This window comes from Misgurnus anguillicaudatus, unplaced genomic scaffold, assembly GCF_027580225.2.
Source record: "Misgurnus anguillicaudatus unplaced genomic scaffold, ASM2758022v2 HiC_scaffold_33, whole genome shotgun sequence".
NCBI lineage: Eukaryota > Metazoa > Chordata > Actinopteri > Cypriniformes > Cobitidae > Misgurnus > Misgurnus anguillicaudatus.
The window spans coordinates 3,653,413-3,661,963 of NW_027395283.1; the positions used below are offsets into that span (position 1 = coordinate 3,653,413).

The 8,551-nt window shown below is 41.9% G+C and overlaps 1 long non-coding RNA gene across 1 annotated transcript; it reads right to left on the bottom strand.

Moving 5' to 3' along the window:
* Window positions 1–254: 254 nt before the first annotated feature.
* Window positions 255–2,077, bottom strand: LOC129437170 (uncharacterized). Its single transcript, XR_008642157.2, has 2 exons — window positions 1,566–2,077; window positions 255–1,084 (listed from the first exon to the last, which is right to left on the bottom strand). It is a non-coding gene; the product is annotated as an uncharacterized lncRNA (long non-coding RNA).
* Between the last annotated feature and the right edge of the window lie 6,474 nt (window positions 2,078–8,551).

Genomic DNA, 8,551 nt, shown 5'->3' on the forward strand with positions numbered 1-8,551 from the left:
GGTCGAGGTAGGGCATTTGGTAGGTCCTCACAAAAAGCGCTATTAGAGAAGTTAGAGATAGCGGGACTGGATACCGACCCTTACCTTCTTCCTCCTTCAATTTTCACGGACCTCATTAAACGTCAAGTCTGTGTAGCACATACGCTCTACAGTATAGTATCAGTTCTTTCTATTTCTATGGACCAGATCAGAAGACTTAAATTCGCTCGAGAGCCAGTGTTGCAGTGAGACAAGGGAAATAATGACTGAAACCGTTTGTAGTAAAAGGTAAGTATTTCTTTTGTATTCAATTTTTTTTTCTTTGCAGGAAAATAAATTAAACAATAACAACAAAATAAACTCAAAATAGCAGCTTCAAATGAAACCTTCAAAATGTACAAAAAGTCTTCTGGTCTTGGAAAAACTTCTCAAAATGATTTAAAGCTATTCAATTATTCAAATATATATTATATATAATACCAGCTTCAAATTTCTTTAACACAAAAAAAGTAGTAGTGTCCCTTTAACACTCTTGTTGCTTTCACAGACAGAAATACAACCAGTTTTAAGTTCACAGTTTCTTTTAACCACCTTCTATTTCCTTTTCAGGAAAAGAGAAAACTCAATATAGAAAAAAATAAAATAAAACACTAGAACATTAACCTTCAGGTAAGTTATATATCCAATAACAATGCAATCAAAATATCTTTTCAATAAATTGTAGAAATGTTCAACAACCAATAAAAGGATTGACTCAATTCAGTGTCCCTTGTGCTATTTGTTCAATGTTCAGTCAACTTAATGCAAATATGCAACTCCACGACAAAAAAAATGGAAGACCGTTTTCTGTTCACGGTATGGCAATGTCCAGGAGAAATAATGTGTGCAATCCTACCACTTTGATGAACACGAAATGTGCAAAGTTCGAATAAACAGGTTGGCTCGCCAGTTTCTACCAATATCAAACACTTCTCATTACTGGCAGAAACAGTTGAAACTCCAGAATCCAAGGAAATCCTCGTCAAATCTCAATGAGATATGTAGCAGATCATGGAACAATAAGATAGAAGAAAAACAAACAAAAGGAGAGAAAAAAAACCCCAACCTTGCAAAGACAAGGCAGAAAAATCACAATTAGTTTCCACTTATCAGCATTTACACTTTAAATGGTCAGTTTCACAGCAATAAATGCTTAAAATGCATCAATACACATTTACAGATAACATTTATCCTTTCCCTTCAAACATTTCTTATCATCATCATCATATATTAATGAAAAATAGCATCTTAGAGCGACACACACACACATAGTTAGCTTTAGCTCATAGCACATGAGACCGCATGGTTTACAAGCCACACGTGTACTACGTCACAGTCATCACTTTCATAAAGTTAACAAAATGTACATAAACTCTTTTAAACAGCATATCAACACATAATATAAGTAATATATTAACACATTAACTTATTTTTAATTAAATTTGGTTGAAAACATACATTACAGAGCCAGTTAAAACACGTGACTCAATAAAAGACTGAATAACACATAAACCATACTCAATATAATGATTTATGAGCTCACTTACCAAGAACAAATCAATAACGATCAGAAAAAGTCCCGATGTATCTAGAAATACTGCTTTAAGCTGTATTTTCGTTGGATAGATCAGCCCAACGTCTCAATATATCTCTAAGGTCAATACAAACGCATTTTAGATTTGATTAACAACACAATCGGGTTATCAGTGTTTCAATCCATGCATTTTAACAATTAATCCAGTGTTTTACTCACTTTTATCGATCTTTAAACTCTGATTTATGCACATATCTGATCAAAAGGCCATCTCACTTCTCTCCGTGATGAGAGACTGCTCGTTTCTGATCAGCGCACCGATGACGTAATCGTCTAAGGGCGGAGTTATTCTCAATTTCTCATTACAATTATGTTTTCAATTTTTTATATTTATTACTGCTTTTTTTACAGAAATGCGTTGCTCAGGCACTCAAATAACTAAATAAAATGCTTATATGCATATTTTAATTTTCTGTTCTCACTTTTACACTTCAGGGTTATGTGGGCAATAGTAACCTGGGTTACATCTGCCCGACTTCAGCCCGCATGATTTGTACCACTATGTGGTAAACGGGATATCCCCATACACTGGTGCTGATCTTAAGGCTTTTAAAAGTCTGCAGAGCTGCCAACTTCTGAGTTCAGCTTGGAGTGAGATTTTTTTTGGGGGGTGGGGGTTTGTGGTAATAATTTTTTATATAAGTCCTAACCATTTGCCAATTGATAATAGTGTGGATTTTAGCTATTTCTGTGTTAAATAGTTGGGAAAGACTGCGTTAAAATGGTTCACAATACAAATCGAATCATATTTTAGAAATTAAATTGAAATAAAAGCTTTTACTGAGTTTAAATGCCTGGGATTAGAGTCTTTACTATTATTTTATACACTTCTATTATGCTTTCCTTCTGATAAAAGTGCCAAAAAAGTTCAGTTAAAATCTAATGAATAGGCAACTGGTCTCTGTAAAATGTATAACTGCAGATAACAGCAGCTTTGATTCAGTTTATCCACTGAGAAAGAGAAGAGTAAAGTGATGATTTGTGATTGGTGATAGAGGGACTGTCACAATCAAACCAAATGAGTAGTTTAATATTAAACTAAAGCAACAGATAATGTGTATGTCAAGACCATATAATTATATTTCGTATATATTATTGTTTATAGATGTCAAATATCAATTGACTTTTTTCTCTTTTATTAAAACCTGTCACCGCAAACATCACGCAGGCTTGTACTGCTTGCAAACATGCACACACGAGTGATGGTTGATTAAAATTGCTGTTTTCTGAGGGTATCTGCGTGCGTGGAATCCGGGCAGATCTCTGCTTTTCATCCAGACCTTGACGCTTTGTGTGTTCGACTGGTGCGGAGCTGACTGATCGGCGTATGACATCAGAGTAACGCGAGAGCAAAGGTAAAGGCGGACCCTTTTGTAACATTTCGACTTGCTCTCGCGGTACTCTGATGTCCTCGCTGCCGAACTTCCTGCGCAGCGCCACATAAAGTGAAATGCTCTTTGATTCTTTGCAGCAAAGTACCAGCAACATGAGAAGGTGGCACGCAAAAGACAGTGAAGGTACGCTAAAATATAAAAGTGTCAGTACTGCGAGCACTGGTTTAGCTACTTACATCGTGAAAATGGATATGTGGCGTGAGAATGGGGTCAATTGCGTGGGTCTCACGGTGAATGCGTAAGAGTTGGCAGCTATGAAATTTATGGTGTCACTGCAGCATTAAACAATAACATTCATGTAAAAATAATGTATTTATGCCACTTTTCTGTAATGGTAGGTGCATCATAGCAACACGAAATAACCATTTAATGACCCTAACGAACACAAACACGTACTTGTTCGGCTTGCCGTCCGTCTACAACATAGCACTTCCGCCGTCCATCATGGCGTCCATAATTCGCGCGAGTAGAGCGTGACGTCACGTGCAAGGGGTCTATATTAGTTTTTGCTGTAACGCAGTAATATAACGCATTACTCGAAAAATTTTGGTAATATTTTACTCGTTACAGTCTTAGTAACGAGCGCGTTACAACAATGCATTTCAAAATTAGACAGTGTTATTTTAAATTTTTATTTTTGACCAATGCGCGCGACCAGCATCCACACATGAAAAAGCTGTGTAAATGGCTGCGTCCCAAACCGCATACTTCCATACTATATAGTGGGCGAAAAGCACTGCTTCTCGTACTCTTTGCCTACTATATAGTATGGAAGTAGGCGGTTTGAGACGCAGCGTATGTCTTTTCCACGTGCTGTATGCAACAAGTTCTTTAACTTTGTATTTGAAATGCGATTTGGACGCGGTGCGCGTCAAATATAGAGATGTTTCTTAAAGAGCCGAATCTTGGAAGTCCGCGGCTGTATTATAAGCATTGACTAAAGTGGTCGCAATCAGGTCCGGTAGCGCCGCACACGCATAATTTTGCGAATAAGAGCACTAAGTAAGAGCAACAGAAAGTTTCTATCGGTCTCCTGTGCTGCTTGAACCCCAGAAGTAAAGAAACTTTTACATGTTGCCAGTAAAATCCATATCACACCAGCAATGACAAGGTAAGCTTTGCTATGATTACAGTCCATATACATAATAGATTGCTAGGCTATTCCAATGACCAATGACCAACCCAATGACCAGACAACACGAGAACAGGTAAGTATTAAAACAAACTTTATTTAAATATTTAAAATAACTTGGGGAATGGGGAAGGGCAATTAAAACTAAACTTCCTCTCTGCCTTCCAGGCAGGCCACGGCACAGGGAGGTGGCAAGAAGGGGAAGAGGGCAACGGGGGTTCCAGGGGGGCTGGTGACCAAAGGTATAGGGGGGGGAAGACGGGAAACACAGGCTCCTGCCAAACTCTGCTATCCGTGGCGCCCTCCTCTTCTTTCCTGGAGGCAAAGACAAAATAGTGTGATTTAGGGGTTTATCTCTCTCTTCGCCCGTTGTACCTGTATCGCGCTGGTCAGATGCTTCACTGCTCACTCCACTTTCTTCCTCTTTCCACAGGCAGCGACTGGGACACAAAGACACGTTTAACCTGGACTTGGATCGTCCTCACCTGTCTTCTGCTTACAGCTCTCGGTAAGTGTGGTTTTTCCACAGTTCACTCTCCTGACGTTCACTCCTGTTCTCCCTTTCTCCACAGGCAGCTTGGACACAACAACACGGTTAGTTCAACTTGGATGTTTCTCACCTCTTCGCTGTTTACAGCTCTGGGTATGTATGACTGTCCGCAGTTCGTTCTCCTGACGTTCACTCTCGTTCTCTCTTTCTCCACAGGCAGCTTGGACACAACCACACGGTTAGTTCAACTTGGATACTTCTCACCTCTTTGCTGTTTACAGCTCTGGGTATGTATGACTGTCCGCAGTTTGTTCTCCTGACGTTCACTCTCGTTCTCTCTTTTCTCCACAGGCAGCTTGGACACAACAACACGGTTAGTTCAACTTGGATACTTCTCACCTCTCTGCTGTTTACGGCTCTGGGTATGTATGACTGTCCGCAGTTCGTTCTCCTGACGTTCACTCTCGTTCTCTCTTTCTCCACAGGCAGCTTGGACACAACAACACGCTTAGTTCAACTTGGGTGCTTCTCACCTCTCGGCTGTTTACAACTCTGGGTAAAGTGCAGCTTTTCCTCAGCTCGCTATACGGTGTTCTGATCAACAATGCACGGGGCGAGCTTACGACAGCTGGCCTGCACAGAAGGGCAAACGGCGATGATTTCCCCAGAAGGCGCCGGGGGCCAAAACCCTCTCGGCGAGTTTGCTGGTCAGCAGGGGGCGAACTGTCACACCGTCTCACCGGGCCGAGCGCTGCCCTATCCTCAATGCCCGTAGGGCGATCGAATACCGGACAGGGGCGCCCCTTTGTAGGGACCACGGGGCGGCGGAACTCCTTCGCCTCTCACTCTGCCACAAGGGAGAACACACAGGTAAGGTAGCAATACACAGGCCCGTAGTTGTACTCACACACACACTGCCAGCTTTCAAGTCTTCACCGCCACACTCCGAAACTGTCGACACACAGACGGGGCGGCTTCCAGAGGCCCACACCGTCACTTCATACTCAAACCGCACACAGCGTATAATAGATGATGTTACTCACGACCGTCAGCCTCTCCGTCTCTTCCTCAGTAAAGGGGATGATGCGGGGTACGTCTGACAAGACACACAGCACTTGCACCGCAACCCACAGCAAATACACAGCACCACTTCAACGTGAAAGGTTTTCAATTTACATGGACTCACCCACCACACTACAGGTGTACACAAGAGACGCCCGACGTCCTCCACTTCGCTGAGGTCGGATGGGGGCGATGACAATACGGCCGGGATGTTTAGCTCTGCTGCTATGGCTGCTGAGTCCAACTATCCCTGCGGCTCACCTACCGCGCTAGATCAGGGGTAGGGCCGCCCTCCGCTTCAGCGGTCCTCTTGGTTAATGTTTTGCAAAACTGTTTCGTTTCCTTCTTCCTTGGTTTCTCTAAATGTGTCACATATACCGATGTTTCTTCTACCCACAGGGTTTTCTCTTACTCCAACATCCCCTGCGAACTACGAGAGAGAGAGAGAGAGAGAGAAAGTACAACCAGCTTCCAATGCGTATCGGGCGAGCACAGCTCCGCACCTCAACTCACACACTAAGCACACAAACTGTGATTTACACTGCTCTTAAATACTCCTCTGTGTGCTGTAATCCTCCAATCAACCGGCGTTCCTCTTAACCGCGCACAGCTGCGCTTGATTTGGCTGATTACAGCCCTCGCGATGCTACCGGATGTCCGGTGTTTCCTCTTCCCGGTCTGAGCGGAAACATCCGGGCGGAACCAAAGTTTCCCGACTTTTGGTTCCGCCCAAAAAGATCGTCACCTTGTGACACTCCTCTGTTTGTCTGTTTTATTAAGCAATGATATGTTAGCCTACATGTAATCCTATTGGACTGAAATGAGCTGTATTCCTTGAGGCCTAATCCTCCAATAGGACTTTTTGATAAGTTGTGTCAACCCAGTGCATGCCAGGTTTGTTCTGTGAATCTGAATTAAAAGTGATCAAAAGAATAGAAATGAAAAGAGGTTGCGTGTCTTACCATGTTATTAGGCTATAGGTTGCATTATAGTGGGCTCTATTGTGTTTGGTATGTGTACCATAATTTACCAGACTTTTACCAGATCATTTGTCTATGTTTATGATTATGACAGTAATTGTTACTGTATTTTGCCATAAGTCTTCACTTTGCCTATTCAAAGGTCGAGGGCCAACACATAACTTCTAGATTTATAAGCAGCAACAAACTACATTTTAACATTTTATAATGCCTAGTCATACTTCTGTTCTTTTGATGAAAGTAACTCAAAAGTAACGCAAAAGTAGTGTAACTCATTACAGTTCAGAGACAGTAATATTGTAATGTAACTAATTACTTTCAAATGACAGTAATTTGTAATATATAATGTATTACACTTTGGAAGTAACTTGCCCAACACTGATCATTTGTGAGGTGGGTCGGGGGTACCACAAGGTCTTAATACACCACTGCTTATTTTAAGGACCAGAAAACAATACATTGTAATACATTTTGATATTGCTTCACCAGATCCTTGCATATGAGACAGCATGTGCGCCAAGCAGGTTTCACGAGGACTTTTCATGTGTGTATCGTAATGAAAATAATGCATTACATCTTACCATTAAACTTCAGAAATATAGTAGAGATAATGATTTTATGTGTACTCAGAAGATGTGATTCACTGTTAACTAGGGATGGGAATCGAGAACCGGTTCTACTTAAGAACCGGTTCCCAGTGAATCGATTCCTTTGAACCGTAAGCATGCCTGCCTAACAATTCCTCTTATCGGTTCCGCTCGCGCTCGTTGCAAATGTGTCATGACGTCACACACACGCTGTGTTGTTTTGGTTTAGAACGCAGCAAACATTGCATCGAGGCAGAACGATCCAAAGTTTGGTTATATTTAGTGGTGGGCAGAGCGAGGCTTCGCGAAACACTGAAACAGTTGAATCAGTAACTTATATTTCACGCGAACATACGACAATACGGTCGCGTTGCAGGAGGTTGCAGGACTGTCGCGTGTTTGATACACTATTATACAATAACAGCAGCGAGTCAAACACCAGCGGAGCTAACGGGACGTCATCTGTTATTAATGCAGAAGGTAATGTGTTAATGTTAATGTGAGCGCCATTTCATTATGTAAACTTTTACTATACGGATAATCTCCGTTGTCATGGTCCATCAAATTGATGACGGCCAGAGTCTGGCTGGCTCTCACACTGGCTCAGAGAGAGGCTGCAGAAAGTATCTCTCGTGCACCTAAAATGACCGAGGTGAGGATAAACACATTTCACCGAGCAGTAGAGGCGGACATAGTCTCGCGTAGCCAGACCTTCAATACTGAAGGTCTGGTGTTTTTCGCTGCTTTTTCTGGACAAAGCCCGCCCACGAGCTGTTTGACCGACATGTCAAACAACCAATCACAGTTTGTTTCATCTAGCGTCACGTTACGGACTGCCCACAATAACGAGCCGGCTGGCAACAAGCCAGTTATTGAAATAACCAGCCGCAACCAAATAGTATCTAAATAAACAACATTACTCACCATAGGACAACGTTGAGCACTTCATCAACAGCCACACCAATGAGACGATCCTGTTAAACGTCTGTTTGAAGCATATCTCTCCACTTTTAAACACATACAAGCAATTCAGGAGAACCAAACTTTTAAACTCCACTAACTGCCTTAAAGAAAACTCTTGGACGTCTTTTAGAGAGTCGATGCCGCGAACTATGCATATTTTTGAGAATCCAATGTTTAGCTGTTCATGATAACTGCTCATTATTATCCACGTGAACACGACTGATTCTCTTCCTCAATGGAACGTCAGAGCTTTGTTTTCCAGGGACTGAAACTAATCGCGACACTCGCGTCTCCTGGAAATCTGTTTTTTCCAACCAATCAAAGACGACTT